At 47.4% G+C, this 9,292-nt stretch overlaps 1 long non-coding RNA gene across 1 annotated transcript in view; it reads left to right on the forward strand.

Annotated features, from left to right (window-relative positions):
* Positions 1-496: 496 nt before the first annotated feature.
* LOC121109810 overlaps positions 497-9,292 on the forward strand; it is a 14,505-nt gene continuing 5,709 nt past the window's right edge. The window contains exons 1-3 of the long non-coding RNA XR_005857913.1: positions 497-1,433; positions 3,880-4,381; positions 6,829-7,330. This is a non-coding gene — a long non-coding RNA (uncharacterized LOC121109810). The remainder of the gene's footprint in view (positions 1,434-3,879; positions 4,382-6,828; positions 7,331-9,292) is intronic.

Genomic DNA, 9,292 nt, shown 5'->3' on the forward strand with positions numbered 1-9,292 from the left:
CTAGTGGTTGGCATATTCCATGATATCAATAGAATATACGAATATGCTTCTCTCCGACAATGACGCATGTTCTACGCGAAGAAAAAAACGAATTTTTCTCCAAGAAATATGGCATCTCCAACAACACAATGCCATTTTTCTCCCAAGCATACGACTTCGTCTCCCACAAAGTACCACTCCCCCAGGAAAAAAATGACATTTTCTCCCCAAAATACCACTTCTTCTCCCCCACATAACGCAAAAGACAAACATGCCACATTTTCGGGGGGAAAGTGGCATTTTGCGAGAGAAAATTTGAAATGCCTCGAGGAAAAAGTATACTGTGTTGGAGAATCTGTCATATTCTCTGGACAAACGCTGTATTTTGAGGAGCAAACGTCCTGTCTGGGGGAGAGGTTGTGGTATGTTGTGGGAGCCAATGTCATATTATTGGGCGAGAACTGTTTTCTTTTTTTTTTAAAGGAAATGCCCTACTTTTGAAAGAAGGAATGCGATTTTTGAAGAGAAGGCGTACTATTTTGGGGAGGAAGTTGCTATTTTGCCGCAGAAAGATCCTGTTTTTTGTAGGCTATGGTATTTTTTGGAGAAAGTATAACATTTCTGGGGAGAAGAGTTATTTCTCTCGCCAAATACTACTCTCTCCCAGAGATACGGAAGTTTCTGCACAAGATGTTGTTTTCTCCAGGGAATACATTTCCTCCCGCATAATACCACTCTTGTTCCGAAAATGCAGAACTTTCTCTTGAAAAATACCGCTTTTCTCCCGAAAAGATTTCATTGTCTCCAAAAAATACCAGCTTTCTTTGAAAGGTATGACATTTTCTCCACCAAGTAACAATTTCTGCCCTAAAATATGGCGTTGTTTTTCCCCCAGAATACCACTTTGCACCCTAAAAGATGGCATTTTACTCTTCGTCTTGTGTTCACACAGAGATCACAACTGCTAGCGCTACTCAACGTGCCAGTCACCTCTTTGACGGAGAGTCTTCGTTCCTTCTCTCCTCCGTAACAGAAAGTCAGAGTGCAGCAATGGAGAAAGAGAGAGAAACGAACTCTCTCCAAATTAAGCGCCAGTGGCTCTGAATGGTGGCTCCAGGAGATGTGCTTTCGGCGAGAACGCAAGGTGATGGCAAAATCGCTCCTTTCCGCGCTGCGGAGAAAAGCCCCCTGTTCGGAGGAAAGCAGCCGGCTGAAGTCGCTCTCTGCCGGCTACCGAATTGCCCGAATGCGCGGCTGTCGGCAGCAAGCGGCATTCGGGGACGCGACCGAACGCTTTGCCTAGCTGTTCTCCGCGACTGAGGATTTCTGCCGATAAGAGCGGACTCGGGCAGTTCCGTAGTTTCCTTTTGCAAGAGAAAATTTTTCGTCTTTAGGAAAAAAGTAATACTGTCGGGGAAAACAATGTTGTCTTCCCGAGAAGACCGTATTTTGGGGTAAGATCTAGCATTGCTGTGGGAACACTTACCTTTTGCTGGAATGTCATGTTGTGGTGGGAAAAGAGTTGGAGAAAAGAAATTCTCGACTTTGCGAGAAAAGCTTGATTTCTGAAGGGGAGTTGTAATGTTTTGGGTAGAAAATGTCACATTTGGGGGAGAAAAGTAGGTATTTCTAAGGACAGTGACATTTTCTGGGAGAAAACGTCTTCCTCTCGGGAGATGAAGTGGTATTTGCGGATACAATCTCCTACCCTTTGGAGAAGAGTTGTATTCTGGCAAGGAAAAGACATATTTTGGGGAGAAAAGTGATAGCCTGTGGAGAAAATGGCATCGTTTTGAAGACCTGTGGGACAGAAAGCAACACCCCTTCCTTCCGCGTTTGCGCTCCGCAAGCCCCAGTCCTCCTGCTTTTTGCCCCGGCAAGCACCCTTCCGTCGCAATTTCGGCACAACAAGCATCCTGCCTTCCGCATTTTGGACCAGAAGGCCAGCAGCCTTTTGCCCTTGCACCCCGCCCGCCTCCTTCCTTCTGGTTTTCGGCACAGAAAAGAACTCTCCCTTCTGGGCTTCTGGCCTGCAAGCCCCCTTCCTTTAGGGTTTCACACCACGAAGACCCCTTCTTTCAGTCTTTCACACCAGCAGGCCACCACCAGCAGCCCAGGACTCCACCTTCCTTCTGCATTTTGGACTAGCAAAGTCCCATTCCTACCGCGTTCTCTGTGCAGACAAGCTCACCCTTATCCACCCACTCCTCCCGTACCGTTTTCTCCCCTAAATATAATTCTGTCTCCCACGGAACAGCACTTGCGGAGCGCAATCGCAGAAGGAAGGGGTGTTGCTTTCTGTCCCACAGGTCTTCAAAACGATGCCATTTTCTGCCCCAAATATAATGTGCCCACTTTTCTCCCCAAAATATGGCTTTTCCTTGCCAAAATACAACTCTTCTCCAGGGGGTTGGAGATTGTATCCGCAAATGCCACCTCATCTCCCGAGAGTGAGACGTTTTCTCCCAGAGAATACCACCACCTCTCTCCCAGAAATAGGACGTTTTCTCCCCTGAAATGTCACTTTTCTCTCCAAATTAGGACATTCTCACCAAAATGCAACTTTTCCCTCCCAGCCGTCACCAAGCCTCCCCAAAATACCCCATTTCTCCAGAAATGTTCTGCTTTCTCCCCAAAATACCATTTTCTCCCCCAGAGGTGACGTTTTCTCCTACAAAACAGCACTGTTCTTCTCAAAATGAAACACTTTCTCCCGCTTCATACCACTCCCAAGACTCGAAGGGAGCGTATAAACAGGAGGGGGAACGGTCGTTTACGAGGGTGTATAGCGATAGGACGAGGGGGAATGGGTTTCCACCGAGACGGGGGGCGTTCTGGTTACATAGTAGGAAGAAGTTTTTCACACAGAGGCCGGTGACGCACTGGAACAGGTTGCCCAAGGAGGTTGCGGCTGCCCCATCCCTGGAAGCATTCGAGCCCAGGCTGGGTGTGGCTCTGGGCAGCCTGGACTAGTGGTTGGCATATTCCATGATATCAATAGAATATACGAATATGCTTCTCTCCGACAATGACGCATGTTCTACGCGAAGAAAAAAACGAATTTTTCTCCAAGAAATATGGCATCTCCAACAACACAATGCCATTTTTCTCCCAAGCATACGACTTCGTCTCCCACAAAGTACCACTCCCCCAGGAAAAAAATGACATTTTCTCCCCAAAATACCACTTCTTCTCCCCCACATAACGCAAAAGACAAACATGCCACATTTTCGGGGGGAAAGTGGCATTTTGCGAGAGAAAATTTGAAATGCCTCGAGGAAAAAGTATACTGTGTTGGAGAATCTGTCATATTCTCTGGAGAAACGCTGTATTTTGAGGAGCAAACGTCCTGTCTGGGGGAGAGGTTGTGGTATGTTGTGGGAGCCAATGTCATATTATTGGGCGAGAACTGTTTTCTTTTTTTTTTAAAGGAAATGCCCTACTTTTGAAAGAAGGAATGCGATTTTTGAAGAGAAGGCGTACTATTTTGGGGAGGAAGTTGCTATTTTGCCGCAGAAAGATCCTGTTTTTTGTAGGCTATGGTATTTTTTGGAGAAAGTATAACATTTCTGGGGAGAAGAGTTATTTCTCTCGCCAAATACTACTCTCTCCCAGAGATACGGAAGTTTCTGCACAAGATGTTGTTTTCTCCAGGGAATACATTTCCTCCCGCATAATACCACTCTTGTTCCGAAAATGCAGAACTTTCTCTTGAAAAATACCGCTTTTCTCCCGAAAAGATTTCATTGTCTCCAAAAAATACCAGCTTTCTTTGAAAGGTATGACATTTTCTCCACCAAGTAACAATTTCTGCCCTAAAATATGGCGTTGTTTTTCCCCCAGAATACCACTTTGCACCCTAAAAGATGGCATTTTACTCTTCGTCTTGTGTTCACACAGAGATCACAACTGCTAGCGCTACTCAACGTGCCAGTCACCTCTTTGACGGAGAGTCTTCGTTCCTTCTCTCCTCCGTAACAGAAAGTCAGAGTGCAGCAATGGAGAAAGAGAGAGAAACGAACTCTCTCCAAATTAAGCGCCAGTGGCTCTGAATGGTGGCTCCAGGAGATGTGCTTTCGGCGAGAACGCAAGGTGATGGCAAAATCGCTCCTTTCCGCGCTGCGGAGAAAAGCCCCCTGTTCGGAGGAAAGCAGCCGGCTGAAGTCGCTCTCTGCCGGCTACCGAATTGCCCGAATGCGCGGCTGTCGGCAGCAAGCGGCATTCGGGGACGCGACCGAACGCTTTGCCTAGCTGTTCTCCGCGACTGAGGATTTCTGCCGATAAGAGCGGACTCGGGCAGTTCCGTAGTTTCCTTTTGCAAGAGAAAATTTTTCGTCTTTAGGAAAAAAGTAATACTGTCGGGGAAAACAATGTTGTCTTCCCGAGAAGACCGTATTTTGGGGTAAGATCTAGCATTGCTGTGGGAACACTTACCTTTTGCTGGAATGTCATGTTGTGGTGGGAAAAGAGTTGGAGAAAAGAAATTCTCGACTTTGCGAGAAAAGCTTGATTTCTGAAGGGGAGTTGTAATGTTTTGGGTAGAAAATGTCACATTTGGGGGAGAAAAGTAGGTATTTCTAAGGACAGTGACATTTTCTGGGAGAAAACGTCTTCCTCTCGGGAGATGAAGTGGTATTTGCGGATACAATCTCCTACCCTTTGGAGAAGAGTTGTATTCTGGCAAGGAAAAGACATATTTTGGGGAGAAAAGTGATAGCCTGTGGAGAAAATGGCATCGTTTTGAAGACCTGTGGGACAGAAAGCAACACCCCTTCCTTCCGCGTTTGCGCTCCGCAAGCCCCAGTCCTCCTGCTTTTTGCCCCGGCAAGCACCCTTCCGTCGCAATTTCGGCACAACAAGCATCCTGCCTTCCGCATTTTGGACCAGAAGGCCAGCAGCCTTTTGCCCTTGCACCCCGCCCGCCTCCTTCCTTCTGGTTTTCGGCACAGAAAAGAACTCTCCCTTCTGGGCTTCTGGCCTGCAAGCCCCCTTCCTTTAGGGTTTCACACCACGAAGACCCCTTCTTTCAGTCTTTCACACCAGCAGGCCACCACCAGCAGCCCAGGACTCCACCTTCCTTCTGCATTTTGGACTAGCAAAGTCCCATTCCTACCGCGTTCTCTGTGCAGACAAGCTCACCCTTATCCACCCACTCCTCCCGTACCGTTTTCTCCCCTAAATATAATTCTGTCTCCCACGGAACAGCACTTGCGGAGCGCAATCGCAGAAGGAAGGGGTGTTGCTTTCTGTCCCACAGGTCTTCAAAACGATGCCATTTTCTGCCCCAAATATAATGTGCCCACTTTTCTCCCCAAAATATGGCTTTTCCTTGCCAAAATACAACTCTTCTCCAGGGGGTTGGAGATTGTATCCGCAAATGCCACCTCATCTCCCGAGAGTGAGACGTTTTCTCCCAGAGAATACCACCACCTCTCTCCCAGAAATAGGACGTTTTCTCCCCTGAAATGTCACTTTTCTCTCCAAATTAGGACATTCTCACCAAAATGCAACTTTTCCCTCCCAGCCGTCACCAAGCCTCCCCAAAATACCCCATTTCTCCAGAAATGTTCTGCTTTCTCCCCAAAATACCATTTTCTCCCCCAGAGGTGACGTTTTCTCCTACAAAACAGCACTGTTCTTCTCAAAATGAAACACTTTCTCCCGCTTCATACCACTCCCAAGACTCGAAGGGAGCGTATAAACAGGAGGGGGAACGGTCGTTTACGAGGGTGTATAGCGATAGGACGAGGGGGAATGGGTTTCCACCGAGACGGGGGGCGTTCTGGTTACATAGTAGGAAGAAGTTTTTCACACAGAGGCCGGTGACGCACTGGAACAGGTTGCCCAAGGAGGTTGCGGCTGCCCCATCCCTGGAAGCATTCGAGCCCAGGCTGGGTGTGGCTCTGGGCAGCCTGGACTAGTGGTTGGCATATTCCATGATATCAATAGAATATACGAATATGCTTCTCTCCGACAATGACGCATGTTCTACGCGAAGAAAAAAACGAATTTTTCTCCAAGAAATATGGCATCTCCAACAACACAATGCCATTTTTCTCCCAAGCATACGACTTCGTCTCCCACAAAGTACCACTCCCCCAGGAAAAAAATGACATTTTCTCCCCAAAATACCACTTCTTCTCCCCCACATAACGCAAAAGACAAACATGCCACATTTTCGGGGGGAAAGTGGCATTTTGCGAGAGAAAATTTGAAATGCCTCGAGGAAAAAGTATACTGTGTTGGAGAATCTGTCATATTCTCTGGAGAAACGCTGTATTTTGAGGAGCAAACGTCCTGTCTGGGGGAGAGGTTGTGGTATGTTGTGGGAGTCAATGTCATATTATTGGGCGAGAACTGTTTTCTTTTTTTTTTTAAAGGAAATGCCCTACTTTTGAAAGAAGGAATGCGATTTTTGAAGAGAAGGCGTACTATTTTGGGGAGGAAGTTGCTATTTTGCCGCAGAAAGATCCTGTTTTTTGTAGGCTATGGTATTTTTTGGAGAAAGTATAACATTTCTGGGGAGAAGAGTTATTTCTCTCGCCAAATACTACTCTCTCCCAGAGATACGGAAGTTTCTGCACAAGATGTTGTTTTCTCCAGGGAATACATTTCCTCCCGCATAATACCACTCTTGTTCCGAAAATGCAGAACTTTCTCTTGAAAAATACCGCTTTTCTCCCGAAAAGATTTCATTGTCTCCAAAAAATACCAGCTTTCTTTGAAAGGTATGACATTTTCTCCACCAAGTAACAATTTCTGCCCTAAAATATGGCGTTGTTTTTCCCCCAGAATACCACTTTGCACCCTAAAAGATGGCATTTTACTCTTCGTCTTGTGTTCACACAGAGATCACAACTGCTAGCGCTACTCAACGTGCCAGTCACCTCTTTGACGGAGAGTCTTCGTTCCTTCTCTCCTCCGTAACAGAAAGTCAGAGTGCAGCAATGGAGAAAGAGAGAGAAACGAACTCTCTCCAAATTAAGCGCCAGTGGCTCTGAATGGTGGCTCCAGGAGATGTGCTTTCGGCGAGAACGCAAGGTGATGGCAAAATCGCTCCTTTCCGCGCTGCGGAGAAAAGCCCCCTGTTCGGAGGAAAGCAGCCGGCTGAAGTCGCTCTCTGCCGGCTACCGAACTGCCCGAATGCGCGGCTGTCGGCAGCAAGCGGCATTCGGGGACGCGACCGAACGCTTTGCCTAGCTGTTCTCCGCGACTGAGGATTTCTGCCGATAAGAGCGGACTCGGGCAGTTCCGTAGTTTCCTTTTGCAAGAGAAAATTTTTCGTCTTTAGGAAAAAAGTAATACTGTCGGGGAAAACAATGTTGTCTTCCCGAGAAGACCGTATTTTGGGGTAAGATCTAGCATTGCTGTGGGAACACTTACCTTTTGCTGGAATGTCATGTTGTGGTGGGAAAAGAGTTGGAGAAAAGAAATTCTCGACTTTGCGAGAAAAGCTTGATTTCTGAAGGGGAGCTGTAATGTTTTGGGTAGAAAATGTCACATTTGGGGGAGAAAAGTAGGTATTTCTAAGGACAGTGACATTTTCTGGGAGAAAACGTCTTCCTCTCGGGAGATGAAGTGGTATTTGCGGATACAATCTCCTACCCTTTGGAGAAGAGTTGTATTCTGGCAAGGAAAAGACATATTTTGGGGAGAAAAGTGATAGCCTGTGGAGAAAATGGCATCGTTTTGAAGACCTGTGGGACAGAAAGCAACACCCCTTCCTTCCGCGTTTGCGCTCCGCAAGCCCCAGTCCTCCTGCTTTTTGCCCCGGCAAGCACCCTCCCGTCGCAATTTCGGCACAACAAGCATCCTGCCTTCCGCATTTTGGACCAGAAGGCCAGCAGCCTTTTGCCCTTGCACCCCGCCCGCCTCCTTCCTTCTGGTTTTCGGCACAGAAAAGAACTCTCCCTTCTGGGCTTCTGGCCTGCAAGCCCCCTTCCTTTAGGGTTTCACACCACGAAGACCCCTTCTTTCAGTCTTTCACACCAGCAGGCCACCACCAGCAGCCCAGGACTCCACCTTCCTTCTGCATTTTGGACTAGCAAAGTCCCATTCCTACCGCGTTCTCTGTGCAGACAAGCTCACCCTTATCCACCCACTCCTCCCGTACCGTTTTCTCCCCTAAATATAATTCTGTCTCCCACGGAACAGCACTTGCGGAGCGCAATCGCAGAAGGAAGGGGTGTTGCTTTCTGTCCCACAGGTCTTCAAAACGATGCCATTTTCTGCCCCAAATATAATGTGCCCACTTTTCTCCCCAAAATATGGCTTTTCCTTGCCAAAATACAACTCTTCTCCAGGGGGTTGGAGATTGTATCCGCAAATGCCACCTCATCTCCCGAGAGTGAGACGTTTTCTCCCAGAGAATACCACCACCTCTCTCCCAGAAATAGGACGTTTTCTCCCCTGAAATGTCACTTTTCTCTCCAAATTAGGACATTCTCACCAAAATGCAACTTTTCCCTCCCAGCCGTCACCAAGCCTCCCCAAAATACCCCATTTCTCCAGAAATGTTCTGCTTTCTCCCCAAAATACCATTTTCTCCCCCAGAGGTGACGTTTTCTCCTACAAAACAGCACTGTTCTTCTCAAAATGAAACACTTTCTCCCGCTTCATACCACTCCCAAGACTCGAAGGGAGCGTATAAACAGGAGGGGGAACGGTCGTTTACGAGGGTGTATAGCGATAGGACGAGGGGGAATGGGTTTCCACCGAGACGGGGGGCGTTCTGGTTACATAGTAGGAAGAAGTTTTTCACACAGAGGCCGGTGACGCACTGGAACAGGTTGCCCAAGGAGGTTGCGGCTGCCCCATCCCTGGAAGCATTCGAGCCCAGGCTGGGTGTGGCTCTGGGCAGCCTGGACTAGTGGTTGGCATATTCCATGATATCAATAGAATATACGAATATGCTTCTCTCCGACAATGACGCATGTTCTACGCGAAGAAAAAAACGAATTTTTCTCCAAGAAATATGGCATCTCCAACAACACAATGCCATTTTTCTCCCAAGCATACGACTTCGTCTCCCACAAAGTACCACTCCCCCAGGAAAAAAATGACATTTTCTCCCCAAAATACCACTTCTTCTCCCCCACATAACGCAAAAGACAAACATGCCACATTTTCGGGGGGAAAGTGGCATTTTGCGAGAGAAAATTTGAAATGCCTCGAGGAAAAAGTATACTGTGTTGGAGAATCTGTCATATTCTCTGGAGAAACGCTGTATTTTGAGGAGCAAACGTCCTGTCTGGGGGAGAGGTTGTGGTATGTTGTGGGAGCCAATGTCATATTATTGGGCGAGAACTGTTTT

The sequence above is a fragment of the Gallus gallus genome, chromosome 2 (genome assembly GCF_016699485.2).
Source record: "Gallus gallus isolate bGalGal1 chromosome 2, bGalGal1.mat.broiler.GRCg7b, whole genome shotgun sequence".
In the NCBI taxonomy this organism is placed as follows: Eukaryota; Metazoa; Chordata; class Aves; order Galliformes; family Phasianidae; genus Gallus; species Gallus gallus.